General features: G+C 44.1%; 1 protein-coding gene across 2 annotated transcripts in view; it reads left to right on the forward strand.

Moving 5' to 3' along the window:
* Positions 1-14519, forward strand: part of Mctp2 (multiple C2 and transmembrane domain containing 2) — a 222116-nt gene that overhangs the window by 18308 nt on the left and 189289 nt on the right. Inside the window, exon 2 of one of the 2 annotated variants that reach the window (XM_057756094.1) lies at positions 8142-8207. The exons of the other annotated variant lie outside the window; for it this stretch is intronic. The gene's annotated coding sequence lies outside the window, so the exon portion shown is untranslated. The remainder of the gene's footprint in view (positions 1-8141; positions 8208-14519) is intronic. 2 annotated transcript variants of the gene reach the window in all.

A 14519-nucleotide genomic window follows, 5' to 3' on the forward strand; every position in this document is an offset into this window, starting at 1 on the left:
TTCTCTGCACCTACACAGGAACTCCTGGATGCCCCAATGAGCCAGGGACAAAGGGAAGTAGGGCGCAGGCAGAGCAGGTCCAGGAGATCACAGCAGAGACTGCAGCCCCAGCAGCGGGGGCCCGCTTTCCCTGGCGGGGACCTTGAGGCCTGCCCTCTATTCAGGCCCTCACTGCTCTGGGTTGGTAGCCTTAGTGAAAGGGCAGGAAACTGTTCCACAGTAAAGGACCTTGCAGACAAGGCAGGCTTGGGGGTGGGGGTGGGGGGCGGGTGTGTAGGAAAGAAAGCCTTGCAGCAGGAGCTCGGGGGGGGGGGCGTTTGTGCTCTCTACCGGGACAGTGCGCCCCAGGATAGCACACACTCACCCATCCAGATGGGACTTCTCAGCACCTATGCAGGGATTCCTGGTGGCCCCAATGAGCCCGGGACCAAGGGAAATAGGGGGCAGGGAGAGCAGGTCTAGGAGATCACAAGCAGAGACTGCAACCCCAGCAGCAGGGGCCTGCTTCCCCTGGTGGGGACCTTGAGGCCTGCCCTCTAGTCAGGCACTCACTGCTCTGGGCTGGTAGCCTTAGTGAAAGGGCAGGAAACTGTTCCACAGCTAAGGACCTTGCAGACAAGGCAGGCTTGGGGGTGGGGGTGGGGGCGGGTGTGTAGGAGAGAAAGCCCTGCAGCAGGAGCTGGGGGAGGGGCGTTTGTGCTCTCTACCGGGACCGTCCGCCCCAGGATAGCACACACTCACCCGTCCCGATGAAACTTCTCTGCACCTACACAGGAACTCCTGGATGCCCCAATGAGCCAGGGACAAAGGGAAGTAGGGCGCAGGCAGAGCAGGTCCAGGAGATCACAGCAGAGACTGCAGCCCCAGCAGCGGGGGCCCGCTTTCCCTGGCGGGGACCTTGAGGCCTGCCCTCTATTCAGGCCCTCACTGCTCTGGGTTGGTAGCCTTAGTGAAAGGGCAGGAAACTGTTCCACAGTAAAGGACCTTGCAGACAAGGCAGGCTTGGGGGTGGGGGTGGGGGGCGGGTGTGTAGGAAAGAAAGCCTTGCAGCAGGAGCTGGGGGGGGGGGGGCGTTTGTGCTCTCTACCGGGACAGTGCGCCCCAGGATAGCACACACTCACCCATCCAGATGGGACTTCTCAGCACCTATGCAGGGATTCCTGGTGGCCCCAATGAGCCCGGGACCAAGGGAAATAGGGGGCAGGGAGAGCAGGTCTAGGAGATCACAAGCAGAGACTGCAACCCCAGCAGCAGGGGCCTGCTTCCCCTGGTGGGGACCTTGAGGCCTGCCCTCTAGTCAGGCACTCACTGCTCTGGGCTGGTAGCCTTAGTGAAAGGGCCTTAGCTATGTCTGTTTAAGCTAAAAAAAAACCCTCTAGATTCTTGTCCCAGTTCAATATATTTTCCAGATGATGCCTTCTGACATAGGCATGGGCTAGATCAGTTAAGAAACTTCTGCTCCAGGAGGTCAGTTTTCGAGGCCTATACCGTCTATACCTTCTGAAATTTACCATCGCTATGCTTATGAGAAGAGGCTTGGGTTTGGACTCAAGTGTGTTTGGGGTCAGAGTTCAGCTATCAAGCATGGCAGGTGCCAGTTACGGACCTCACAGTCTCAACATTTTCTCTCATAAATTAACGGTGAAAACACTTACATAGTGGTGTTGTAAAGATTAGCAATGGCAGGTGGGGGAGAGTGCCTGGTATATGATGGGTATTGTCTTAGTTCCTCTTTCACATGGCAGGGAGGGAGTCTGGCTTCCAAACATTTAACAGCATACAGAGGACATGGAGAGCAAATGCCCAGTGTTCTCGAAGTTTCAGGGGTTTGTCCTATGGTACTTGTCAATTTCTAACCCATGCAGGAAAGACGGCAGGGGGCAGAAATAACATTAAATTATTGTTTTAAAACCACAACAATGATAGCACCCAACTAAGATCTTTTTTAAATGACAAAAGTTAAAAATTATATTTAGTCCATATACTCAATTTGGGGCAACCTGTTTTAAAGATGAAGTGTTGGCTACCTGCTTTCTCAGAGCTCACCTGAACCTTTTAGATGGTCGCCTCACTTAGGAAGCACTTTCTTTTTTATATTTTAGACTAAATCTGAGGTCAGAAGACTGCTAGCAAACACGAGCATCCTACCCAAAGGACAGGATTTAGTGTCTTCTTGCTGAGCACAGTATAATTCGGTCAAAACTGGAGCACACCTAAGCCCAATTTGACAGTTTCTTGGAAGACTAAACCGAGTCAGTGGCTTGCTGGACACCTACCCCTGTTTTTCTAATTCATGGGTTGATTGGCCGTGATCTCATGTGTATATGGGACGAAAATGAAGATTTAGAAATAGCTCTTAATCTCAAAAAGTTTGTCTTTGATGATTCTGATGATTCAGACATGTGATCCCAGGTACATGGGAGTGGGAGGCTGAGGCAAGAGGATTGAAATATCAAGACCTATCTGGACAACTTAGTGTCCAACCTCTCAGATCTTGTATCTCAAAATCAGAAGTGAAGAGTGGGCTGAGGATTGCTCAGAGTACAGCCCTTTCTTGGTAAGCATTGTAGAAACCATTCTCTGTGTAGATATACCTTGCTCAGCCTAGGCATTTAAATGGGGGGGGGGGGGTTGTTGAAGACCTTGGCCCTGCCTCAATGAGGGAACAAGACAATCATAGTTGACTTCTCAAGAGAGGCCTTAACCTCTCTGAGGAGAGGATGGCTTTGAGGTGGGAGGAGAGGTGGGAGGTGGTACTGGGATTGGCATGCAAAAACAAAATAATAAATTAATTAACAATAAAAAAGGCCTCAGGTGAAATCCCCAATATAGGGATAGAAGGGAGAGAGGGGAGAACATGTCTCCCTAGGAAATTAGGGTTTCTCTTCCTGAGAAGATTATCCATGCTATATTGTCTTGGGGACAGAGAAAACTTCGAAGTCACATGAACTGCTCAGAGCAGAGAGGAGGGGAACTGTGTCCCTGTTGGGCAGGATGGGAGGAAGAAGATTATTGTGAGAGGCTTGTCGTGGTTGCTGGGAGAGTCCTTTCCTGTGCACCTGCTCCTGCCATGGCCTCCTCGGACTGTGCCGTAGGGTGCCTTCCTATACCACGCAGGCTATGGAAAGACAACGTGAAACAGTGTCACCTCCCAAGATCCAAAACATTAGGTGATGGAGACCTGGAGACAAACATCATAAGGATCAGAAATGCCGTGCTGTGTCCCGGGTCTTATGGACTGTATGTCACGGGGCAAGTTTTCCAGTTGTTTAAAGCTTTCTCTGCTTCAGCTTACCAATCAGTGAAATAAGAGTCTGCTAGCAGGGTTATGAGGATTATATGACAATCTCCCTAAAGAGCATCATTTGCTCACAGTGAGGGGTATCTGCAGTCACTACAGTTTCCCATCGTCCTTCGGAGGAAGCTTATTGTCGCATTACTGAACCATTATGTGCCCCGTTGGCTTACCTCAATAGACCCTAATAATTGCTCCATATTTAAAACTCATTTACAGCATTCTATCTCTGTGGGAAGATTTCTTGGGATGTTGCTAATCACTCCCGGCTTTTTGCATGTGGATCCTCTGAGGCGCATTGCAAAATGTACGTTCAGGAGTGATCAGTTTAAGCTGTTACACAAGAGTGTCCTCTGCTTTGAGCTGACAGTCACACTGATGGAATCAGAATGGTGGGGAAAATCACCGTGGCTTTTCTGAAAGATAGAGATTTCAATATGGAAAGCAGCATTTTACACCTCATCATTGGAGAGCTTTGTCTAAAAGAGGAAACCATATAGATACTCTCCGGCTGATCTGATCGCAAGCTTTGTTACTGAATAACCCCCTTGGTTGCTATGAGACAAAAGTGAGTGACATGCTCTTGACAAATGTCACTTGGATTAATTATTGACAAGTTCAGAAACAGATGAACCATGATGGGGGTATTCAGTAATTTTAGAAACTTTGGTGTGTGGGTTCATGTGGCTGGGCGTGTGCATGCATGTACACACGTTTATGAGCATACAGGATACATGGTTCATTTGCATCTACTTGTAGGCCTTTTTCTGGAAGGAGAGTAGAAGGTGTAGGCTTGCGGATTTGGGGCTCACATTCAGCTCTAAAAACCTTCAGCTCTCAGCAGAGAGTCTCTGCTGTTGATTATGTATGCCTCACCCTGATAAGGAAGTCAAGGACTTCATGGCCCACCTGTTGACTGCAATTTTGTAATGGCAATAAGCGGAGTGGAGTGTTCATTATTAAATGGTTTGGAAAATGCGGATGGGCTGTGCAGAGGGCATAACATACTCCATGCTTACATAGCCACTCTACTGCAGTTCCCCCTGGGCATCCAATGGGGCTGTGATAGGGCTCATGATCATTATTGATCTAATGTTCTCAAATCTGTGCATAAATCCAGCCATATTTCTTATCATAGGGCAATACATTTTTTTCCTATAGCCTGTAATTTTAAAAGGTTTAATGGTTATGACACCTGTTAGGTTGATGAGATACACTAGTCTCTAGGCAGGCTTGGATTTGTGGTAAATATGCAATCATAATGCCAGTAGATCAGTAGTCTGGATACACCCGCCCCTCTGTCTTTCCACCCCTCTGCCCATCTATCCATTTGCCTAATTGAAGCATAACCGTGATGCACTAAGTATTTATGTGGACTAAGAAAATGCACTCATCCCCTCTGAATCATATATCATTGGGATTGGAAGATCAATTAGATAGACTATGTGATCATTTTGCATCATCAGGTCTGTGATAGATGTCAGTGGGCATTGCAAGAGAAATTACTCGGCAGAGGTATTTCTTCATACCAGAAGGTGGGGCTTGGTGTTAGGCCTACGGGAGGGCACTCAGGGAGACAACACTTTCTCTGAGACCCTAGAGAGCCAGTGTTTGACTTGTGGCCAGGCCATGCTACAAAATAGCATCGAACCAAAGACAGATTCCCTAGATTGTCACTTCAAAGATTCACACTCATGTTCTCTTTGTTCTGGTTCTGCAGTGTTCTTCTTCATGTGGACTGGATAGGACAGGACAGGACTGGGTAGAATAGGAACATGAGAAGTCTCTCCTGGCACGGTCTTTGTCATGGGTCAATGGAGTCTTCTTCCCTGCTATAGCCAAAGTCAACTGAACTTTGTGCCTCCTGGAACCTCACCTCTGTTTACTTGCCAATGACAATGGTTGGCTAGGCAAGCAGTGGGTGGCGACTAGGCTTGTATTCCTTCCTGCCTAAAACATGTACTAGCCTGCTTGGTGCTCCGAGCTCGGTGTAAAGTAGGCACTGGTTTGGCAGCCTTCTGCTGTCAAGGTTCAGCCCACTCACGTCAAGGCACCTGTTGGAAATGAAAGCTCCCCCGACTTTCATTTGGAACTTGCCGATTCTGGAGGCCTTGCTAGCCATTTCTATTATTAATGAAATTGGAGTTGTAGCATGTGCTTTTGGCAAAGGAATCTAAGCAGGGGTGAAGTGAAGCCCATTAAAAGGGAGGGTGTCTGAACTGAGGGTCCTTCAAGACTGGTCAGTGAAGGGAACTTACCCGTTGTTGGGAATTCTGGTGCAAGGCTTTGAGAAAGCCTCTGTATTTGTTGTTGCTGTTGATTAACTCTGTGTACAGACAGCATAACATGATTTCTTCCAAACGGGAAAAAGTGTATAGATTTATAACTTTATTAGGAAGCAGACATTTGTTTAGTTGTTGAAACAGCTTTGGTCCTATTCGAGCCAAGGGATTATACAGGTAGATGTTTTCTAGAGTCGTTTGTCTAAATAGAGACAACAAATGTAGTAACATTTTATTACAAATAAGTCAACATTGTTGCAAATTAATGATGAAATATTAAATAGGTTGTATTCACTTTCCTGCCACATACCCGTGTGGTATTGATAGCAATCTTTTTATGAGCATCTTACTCTTTAGAATATTACAATCTTAAATAATATGTGTGGACATTTCTGACTTGACTATTTGGGAAAAGAACTCATTTGCTACATTCTATGTTGGTCATCAGTGTCTCTTAAACTGATAGTTTTGTAAAAAAGCTAAGGGTATCCTTGGTGTTTGTGCGAATTCTATGTTTGATATTAGTGTTGAGACAGAGGACAAGTCCGTGGGCAGGTTCATGTCTTCTGATGTCCTGTTTCATCCTGAGTCCTAGGACCTTCTGGAACACAGATGCTTACACAGTTGCTTGGAGATTCTCTTAGTTTTCCATCAGTAATCTAGGCATTGGAATGGTGAAGCGTACACCACCCCGATTACACAAAACAGCACAGCACACAAGTGTTTCTAAATATGCCTATCACACACGCACATAATGCCTATACCAAGAGGAATAAAACATAAAAGAGGAAAAAAATCGAATATTCACTGTCTTAGAGAGGAGTCAGCCATTAGAAAACAGGTGTTCTATGTTTGTTTGTATTTGAGCCATAAGAGACACAGCATCTCACAGAATTGCAAATAGTGTTTAGTTGTGGCTTCGGGGATTTTCCATTACAAATTAATGCCATTAGTGATTTTTCAAGTAGCTTCCTAGCGCTTGAGGATATTTTTCTTTTATTTTTTGTTTTGTTTTGTTCTTCAAGACACAGTTTCTCTGTAGCTTTGGGGCCTGTCCTGGAACTAGCTCTGTAGACCAGGCTGACCTCGAACTCAGAGAGATCCGCCTGCCTCTGCCTCCTGAGTGCTGGGATTAAAGGGATGTGCCACCACCACCCAGTGAGGATAAGTTTGAGTGGTTGGTTGGATAAGTGAACTACGAAATCTTCCCTGTGTCTATTCATGAGCCTGTTTTCAAAACTATGTCACTCACTGTTCCTCCCAGACCACATCTCCTAGGCCTAGCATTTATTTATCTCATTTATTTATTTATTATTTTGTTATCTTGAGCAAACCCAGACAGACATCCTAGTATTTACATCTGACCATGGAATCCTTTAAAGTTTCGCATGGTGAGCATGCATTGGGATTTGGAACAGAAGGTTATGAACTGGGTTCTTTCATATGGAATTTCCTTAATTTAGTCTAAATCGAAAACAAAAAAATTAAGGTAAAGCCAGTGTCCCCAAAGAATCAACACTGGAATTACTTGGAAAACAAAATGTAGATAAGTAATTTTTCCTCAGAATTACTGGAACATGGGTTGTTCGTTTTCCCTTGTATTAGCCAAGTACAGATCTTTTTCTTAAATACATGAGATGCTGTGTTCCCTGGAAGGTGAAATTACTCAGAAAATTGGCCTTAAATAATGCATGGAAGTTTTATGCTTCTTAATAAAATTCAGTATAACTGAACTGAGTTAGGAAATCCACAGCAGTGCCCAGCAAGTTTATAATAAAAATGGGTCATGCAAACTCTCCATTGTGCTGGGAAATGTGAATTGGTATGGATTAGTAGTGTGGGAAGCAGCAACAATGCCCTTGTCATCTGTTTAAGCAAACACAGAAGTAGAAGGTATTGCATTGGCTTGCAGTCTAATGTCAGAAGGATGAATGGGAGACACAGTTAAGGAAGAGTGGTCCTGGGTCCTGGGAAGATGTCCCAGAGATAGAGTACTGCTGTGTTCGCAACGGGACAGAGTTTGGGTCCCCAGCACCTAAAAGTCAGGTGCTGCAGTACTTGTCTGGAACCCCAGTGCCGGGGGACAGAGACTGGGTAGGTCAGTCAGCCTAGCCAGCACAGCAGTGAGGTCCAGATGCAGTGAAAGGCACTGGCTCAAAACACAAGATAGAAAGCAATAGAGGAGGTATCCTGACCTTGACCTCTGATGTCCAGACACGTGGGAAGGTTAGCACATCCACTCACAGGTACACACACAGACAACACACACAGACACACAGGTACACACACACACAGACATAGATACACACATAGAGAGACACACACACACATACTCATACCAGAAATATAAAAACCAATCAACCAGAAAAAGAGAAAACCAGTAATATAAAAAATAGCAAAACAAAATGCCCCCCACCCCAAATACTTAAATCATAGAGTACATAAATAATATATTCAAAGTTTACCAATACTGTAAAATCATAACTGGTGCAGTACTAAGTCAGTTTTTCCTGCTGAGTAATACTCTTTCCCATGACCATGAACATTTTGTTTGCTTTTGGCAGAGCACTTCTTCTGTCCGTGGCCTACTGAGGATAATAGAGGGAGCGCTCTCACACACATACACCTCCGTGAGTCCCTGATTTCAATTCTTTTGGATATATATGCCGCCCTGGAATTTCCTAGTGTGATGAGATTTAATATTGTGGGAACTGCCTACATAGTGTTCTAAGAGCTGATATCCATGCAACATTCCCAAAAGAGTTCACAGAGGTTATGGTTTGTCACGTCTTTGTCCACTCCAGGTATTTCCTATTTGCTGTGACCTTTCCTTACTGACTGTGAGGGTCACTGTGCCTTTCTTTCAGCTTCCTCTGATAACTGATCATGTTGAGAGCAACTGTTGACAGACTTTTAGTACACATCCAATCCTTGACTCTGAAGTTTCACTGAAAGAAAACTACCTGGAAAAGGAAACGATCTGGATTCTAGCCATGATTCCATGTCTAGCTAGTCATTTGACCTTCAATTCTGTTTAACAAGTGTTAATTAGACCACTATCAACCATTAATCACTGTACCTCCTACAGTGGAGAAAAATAAGTGACAGAATTTCCATTCGTTTCAGCTTACAATAATGAAAGTGCTTTTAAGAAGCCTTCATCCATACCGTAATCCTTTGAAAATCTGAAGTGTTTAATTGCACCTAAAATTGTAAATGTGTCGTAAATTCTCTTCAGAATTAGGTGAGATGACCTTCAATTAAAATAATGCATGAGAACTATAACTATAACAGAGAGGTTATTTTTTAAAGGTAATCATAAGATCCTGAAGGCCTAGGGTCTGTGACCTAAAAAATCAAACAAGCAATAAGCAAATGAAAACTCTATGAACTGAAATCATGAACCAAAATTTTGTGCTTTGTATTTCTTCTCTCTATGGTCCTCGGCACACAGAAACACAATTAAGTGTTTCTTAACTTTACAGTTAAGTTGATTTTGTGTCATTCTGTATATGGTTAATTTTTTAAAAAGCTTAATCCATCTTAACCAGTTGATACCATCCACTTACTGCATCTCCACAGCAAGATTTGAGCCTCTCTCTTCTATTTTAAGCCCAGCTTTTGTGCAAGATTTTTCTTACCCAGTCTTGTTTCTCTTCCTTCCCAGCTCACCTCCTCCTGTCATTTACATTTCCAAACCTGCTCAGCCTGCTCCAGAGCCAAAGCTGGATGCAGCTGGCCATCCTCACTGGCTCTCTGGAGTACCGGAAATGGATGCTCACTTTCTCTTAATGTCTTCATCCTCAGTCAGCTTCCCTGACCCTGCCCTGCTTTTCAGACTATCCTTCCTGGCAAGTTGATTCATTTTTATTTATAAGTTCAACTCTGTCTGTTTTGCCTCTAAGAGATGTTTATTTCCTAATCTTGTTTTGTTTTCAGCCTACCTGCCTGTTAGATTAGGAATAAGGGCTTCCATTACCTACAATTCTATCTAGACTTCGTTCTTAACTTGACTCTGAGTATTCAGATACACTGGATCTGTCTCTCTCAAGTTTAGAGATTTGAGTCCTTTCAATGGACCTCACTAAGCCTGGCGCTCGCTTCTTTCCTGTGGACAATCACCCTTACACTGTTTCCCTGAGTTTAACAGGTGACTGGGCCATATTCCTTGCTTTTGCCTCAGGCCTACCTCCCAAACATACACAATCAACAACTGACAGTCATTCCTCTATATTCATGGGAGTTTAACATCAAGATCGTTAAGCCCAGAGATGTTCAAGTTCCTTATATGAACTGCCATAGCATCTTATCTAGTATCATGTCATGCTTATCATATCCTCCTCTGTGACTTAAATCATCTCCAGGTTCCTCCAATTGCTTAAGAATACATCGTAAGGCTCTTTGTTCTTGGTTTTTACTGTGGTGTTGATTGAACTCAGGGACTCATGCATGCTAGGCAGATGTGCAACACAGAACAACATTTCCAACCCTGTGTGTCTTAGTATAATATTGCTTGGGGAAAGGGGTCATGAAACATATCTGCATGCAGATTCAATACTTCTCTGAAATATTTTTGACCCACAGTTGGTTAATTCATAGATACAGCACCCAAGGTCGCAGCGGGTTGTTTGTCCACAGCTCAGCTTCTCATTTGACCATTGCATCTTCATTCTATCTGTACGGTAGGTAGACGCATCTGTGTGTTCTTCTGGTACCCACTTCTTAAGATTTAGTGGGCTTCTCCATACCTTTACTTTGCTTTTGTATCTCTCTCTCATGTTGTACCCTAAATGTCTCAGGAGATCAAACCACATATCGTATTCTTTCTTCTAACACCTGGAAAGGAATGAGACCTTCCTTAATCATTCTACTACTTTTTTCTTTTGTAAAACTCAGAAAGCATAAGAATGGAAAGCATGCAATGGTTCCGCATCGTGGTGTGTCACAGGCTGACAGGTCTAGTGCGGTGTTCATATAGCGTAACCAATAAATATAAAGGGCTGGAAAAACAGCTGGTCTTGGGTTAAGGAGATGAGATGTTGCTGTGAGCAATGGTGGGGGCAACCAGTGTCTCTTTCAGACTCCCGGTTCCCTCTGCCCTCCAGCCCACGGTTTGCTTTCTCCTTCAGTGACTCCACTTCTCAGCTACTGTGAGAGCTAAGGTCGAGCACGTGTGTATGACACTGTTGTGGCGGTGGCGGCTGACACAGTAGAACGCTTCCAGTACCACAGTGGTACTTGATGAGTGACATCTGGAAGTCACCGCCTATCTAGTTCTGTTTATGTTGCTCTTTTCCCCACTGTAGGATACTTCATTCCTATCATCTCTGCATATTTTAAATTATCCCTATCCCCTCTAATGTGCCATTAACTCTGTCAACCCCAGTGTCAATTTAAGTTTGTAAATAAAGTTTTAAATTTCTCTTTCAGAACTGAAACCTCATTAGACAGGTCGGGTGATTTCCTCCAGCTGGAGATGGCTGTATAGCCCTGATGTGGGGGGAATTGGGAAGACTGGCACTGGCATTCACCAGTTGACAAGTTGACAATAGTATCTCTATTTTTAAATTTAATTTTATGTTATTTTTGTTTGTTTGTTTTTTGAGAAAGGGTTTCTCCATGTAGCTTTGGAGCCTGTCCTGGAACTTGCTCTGTGGGACCAGGCTGTGCTCGAACTTACAGAGATCCGCCTGGCTTTACTTCCCAAGTGTTGGGATTAAAGGCATGCACCACCCCTGCCTGGTTTAGTATTTCCAATCTAGATTTCCTCCTATATTAAACCAGGGTGATTTTATCCAGTTCTGTTATGCTTATGACATCATCTCTACCCTTAATAGACTGCTCTTACAGGAAAAATAATAAAAATGTTAATTGTTTTTAATTTACTAATTGATTTTTTTTATTTACTATTATCTTTAGAAAATATCCTCCTTCTTAGTAGGAGACTTCTTTTTTTTAATTTTCAGATCTATTTACTTTTTCATTATTTCAAGGTAGTTTTTTACAGTACATAGGTATAGTTTTATCAACCTTCACTAATTTATTTTTCCTTTTTCATTTTTTTATTTTTCCATTCAAATTTACACTTCCTTCCCTCCTCCCAATCCCCTCCGGCTCCCCCACTCCCCCTCCTCCCTTCCCTCCCTGCTCAAGAGAGGGCAGGGAACCCTGCCTTGTGGGAAGTCCAAGGCCCTCTCCACTACATCCAGGCCTAGGGAGCTTAGCATCCGTATAGACTAGGGTCCCAAAAAGCCAGAACATACCGTAAAAACAAGTCCCAGTGCCTTTATCAATGGCTTCTCAGTCAGCCCCCATTGTCAGTCACAATCAGAGAGTCTGGTTTGATCACATGCTCGTTAAGACCTGGTCCAGCTGGATTTGGTGAGCTCCCAAGTAGGAGACTTCTAAACAATTCTGTCCTCATGAAGTTCATCTTCGCTAAGCCCTGCCTCCAGTTATTGACTTTTCCCAAACATAATTCATCTTTTATAAAAAGTGCCAGATGAAAGGCACCTCAAAACTCCAAGCTTCAGAATAATAATGCAGGGACTTTGTTTAATTTATTAACAAAATGACAGCTTGAAAATTGTCTCAAGGAAAAGGATTATTTTCTAAATAAATGTCCATCAATCATTTAAGGTTGCCATCAATGGCAAATTAATGACTTCTCTCAGAGGACAAATACACGGTTTAAATTCTCAAGGGCTGTGTCGGCCAATCGCTGTCGGAACTGGTGTGGAAGTCAGAAGACAGCACTGCATTGCTCCTTTTCTTCAACCTTCAGATGAGTTCCAGGAGTCAAACTCTAATCCCAGGCTCCCTTGCTTGTCCAGTTCCTTTACCCAGTGAGCCATCTCACCAGTCCCTGAATATTTTTTTTTTTTTGGTTTTTCGAGACAGGGTTTCTCTGTGGTTTTGGAGCCTGTCCTGGAACTAGCTCTTGTAGACCAGGCTGGTCTCGAACTCACAGAGATCCGCCTGCCTCTGCCTCCCAAGTGCTGGGATTAAAGGCATGCACCACCACTGCCTGGCTTGACATAGTAGTCTTAGGCTTCAGGCTAAAAAATTGGACTAGGACACAGCTTCTCTTGACTTTAGTTTCCTTCCTGAAGACATAAATCTTCGCAGTGTAGATGCTCGTGTGGGTAGGGCCCTTATGTGATTTAATCACTCAACTGATGGGTGTAGAAGAAGTCAAGTCAGGCTAGGAACTGTGAACTTGGAAGTTGATCCACAGGAATAATTTTCAAAGTGATCAGGTGAAATTGAACCCTATGTCATACATTTTGAACTTTTAGTCATGGCGCGTGTTCACGTTAATAACCCGGCAGTACTGCAAGGTAAAAGGTTCTTTTTTGTTTGCTTGTTTTGCGTTTGTGGAAAGTCCACTTTATAAGAATATTCGTTTTCATTTCTTTATACCGACCTCTCATCACCCTCAAGGGTCAGGGCCATTCTAATCATTGTGCACAGCGTCAGGGCTGAAGGAAGTTAACCGGATGGCTCAGTCCACACACGGTGTAGAATATGTTTGCTTCCTCACGTGAGCCTGGGTGAATGTCAGCTGTCCCAGCCGAGGTGCCGATTGTCTTGTTTGATTACACCTTCTACTTGCCTACCACCAGAGGCCATAGAAAGAAAGGCATCTGCATCTTCTTTTGAAAATACAAATTATACAAATGGGATAGAGGACGCAAAGGGAAGCAGCATACAAGGTAGTTTAGTTTGCAAATACCGCAGTGCATTTAAGACAAATGAGCTCACTTATTGAAATTAGTGTCCCCAAGGGAAGCACCCTTTTGTAGAGGTGCCAGCAGTCTTGCCGGAAACCCTTATTTAAATCACACCTGCATGCTTTTTTTTTTAATTGAATATTTTCTCTATTTAAGCCCATCCTGGCTGGCTGGCAAGATGCTCTCTGCCTGATCTAATTTTTTGAAAGAAGAGACACTGTTCCTAAAATAGTCTTTGCCTAAAGGGGAAGCCAAATTCTTTTCTCGGTATTGCTGCTGCTGTTGTTTTTAAATTTGTTTTACCGCAGACTAAAGGATTTAACTCTTCATAGGCTCTAAAAAACCCCGAAGTTCCTTGATCATGTAACCTTAGCAGCAGACACAGCACGTGGAAGTTTTCATATGTACGTATGACTGTATGCGTGTTCTACAGCGTGACGATGTGCTATGAAACATGCGCAGAAGGGAAAATAAGGGGACACATAAAGTCATTCTGAATGAAAGTTCCAGCACTTTCTTCTTCTGCCATACTCCAGTTGTGCTTGGTCTCTTCTGGAGAACCCTGCCCTCCTTAGGCCTCCCAGTTCAGGACAGGTTTTCAGGTCTACTGAAAGGTACTCAGGTCCTGAAAACAGAGGAAAGAGAAAAGTTCACTAGAATCCTGAAGAAAACTCATTGGCCGCTGTCTCCTTCCACTTCAGAGAGAACACAGGGTGTGGCCTGCTCTCTGCTGCCAGGTGGTGGCCAGGGACCGGAAGCTGGCCTTCTGCATCTGTTTCTGCTGCTGGTTTGTGACTGCAGCTGTCTCTGCCGGTTTCTAGACCACTTACACAAAAACTCAAAAAGTCTGAGAATGGAAAGTGCTTTTGTTTCTCAGGGGCATCCAAACTGCACTCTGACCTCCTAGCTAGCCATTTAGGAGCTCTCTATACCCTCTGAGTGGCTGGAATTTTGATATGGTTGATGGAATGCTTACTCTCTTCGGTGAAGTTTTAAATTCTGATTGCCACAGACTTGGCTGAAGCTTTTCAGGAGGAAAGGTTTGATCTGTGCCCTATTCTGTGTGAAACTTGTCATGTTTCTGTTGTGGCACAGGCTCTATATTTTATAAAGGATTCTGCTTTTTTCTGAGACAAAATTATGAGTAAAGGCTTGTGATGTAGTTTAGGTCCTGAATGTTCCCCCAAAGACACATGCGCTGAAGGTCTC

The sequence above is a fragment of the Chionomys nivalis genome, chromosome 23 (genome assembly GCF_950005125.1).
Source record: "Chionomys nivalis chromosome 23, mChiNiv1.1, whole genome shotgun sequence".
Taxonomy (NCBI): Eukaryota; Metazoa; Chordata; class Mammalia; order Rodentia; family Cricetidae; genus Chionomys; species Chionomys nivalis.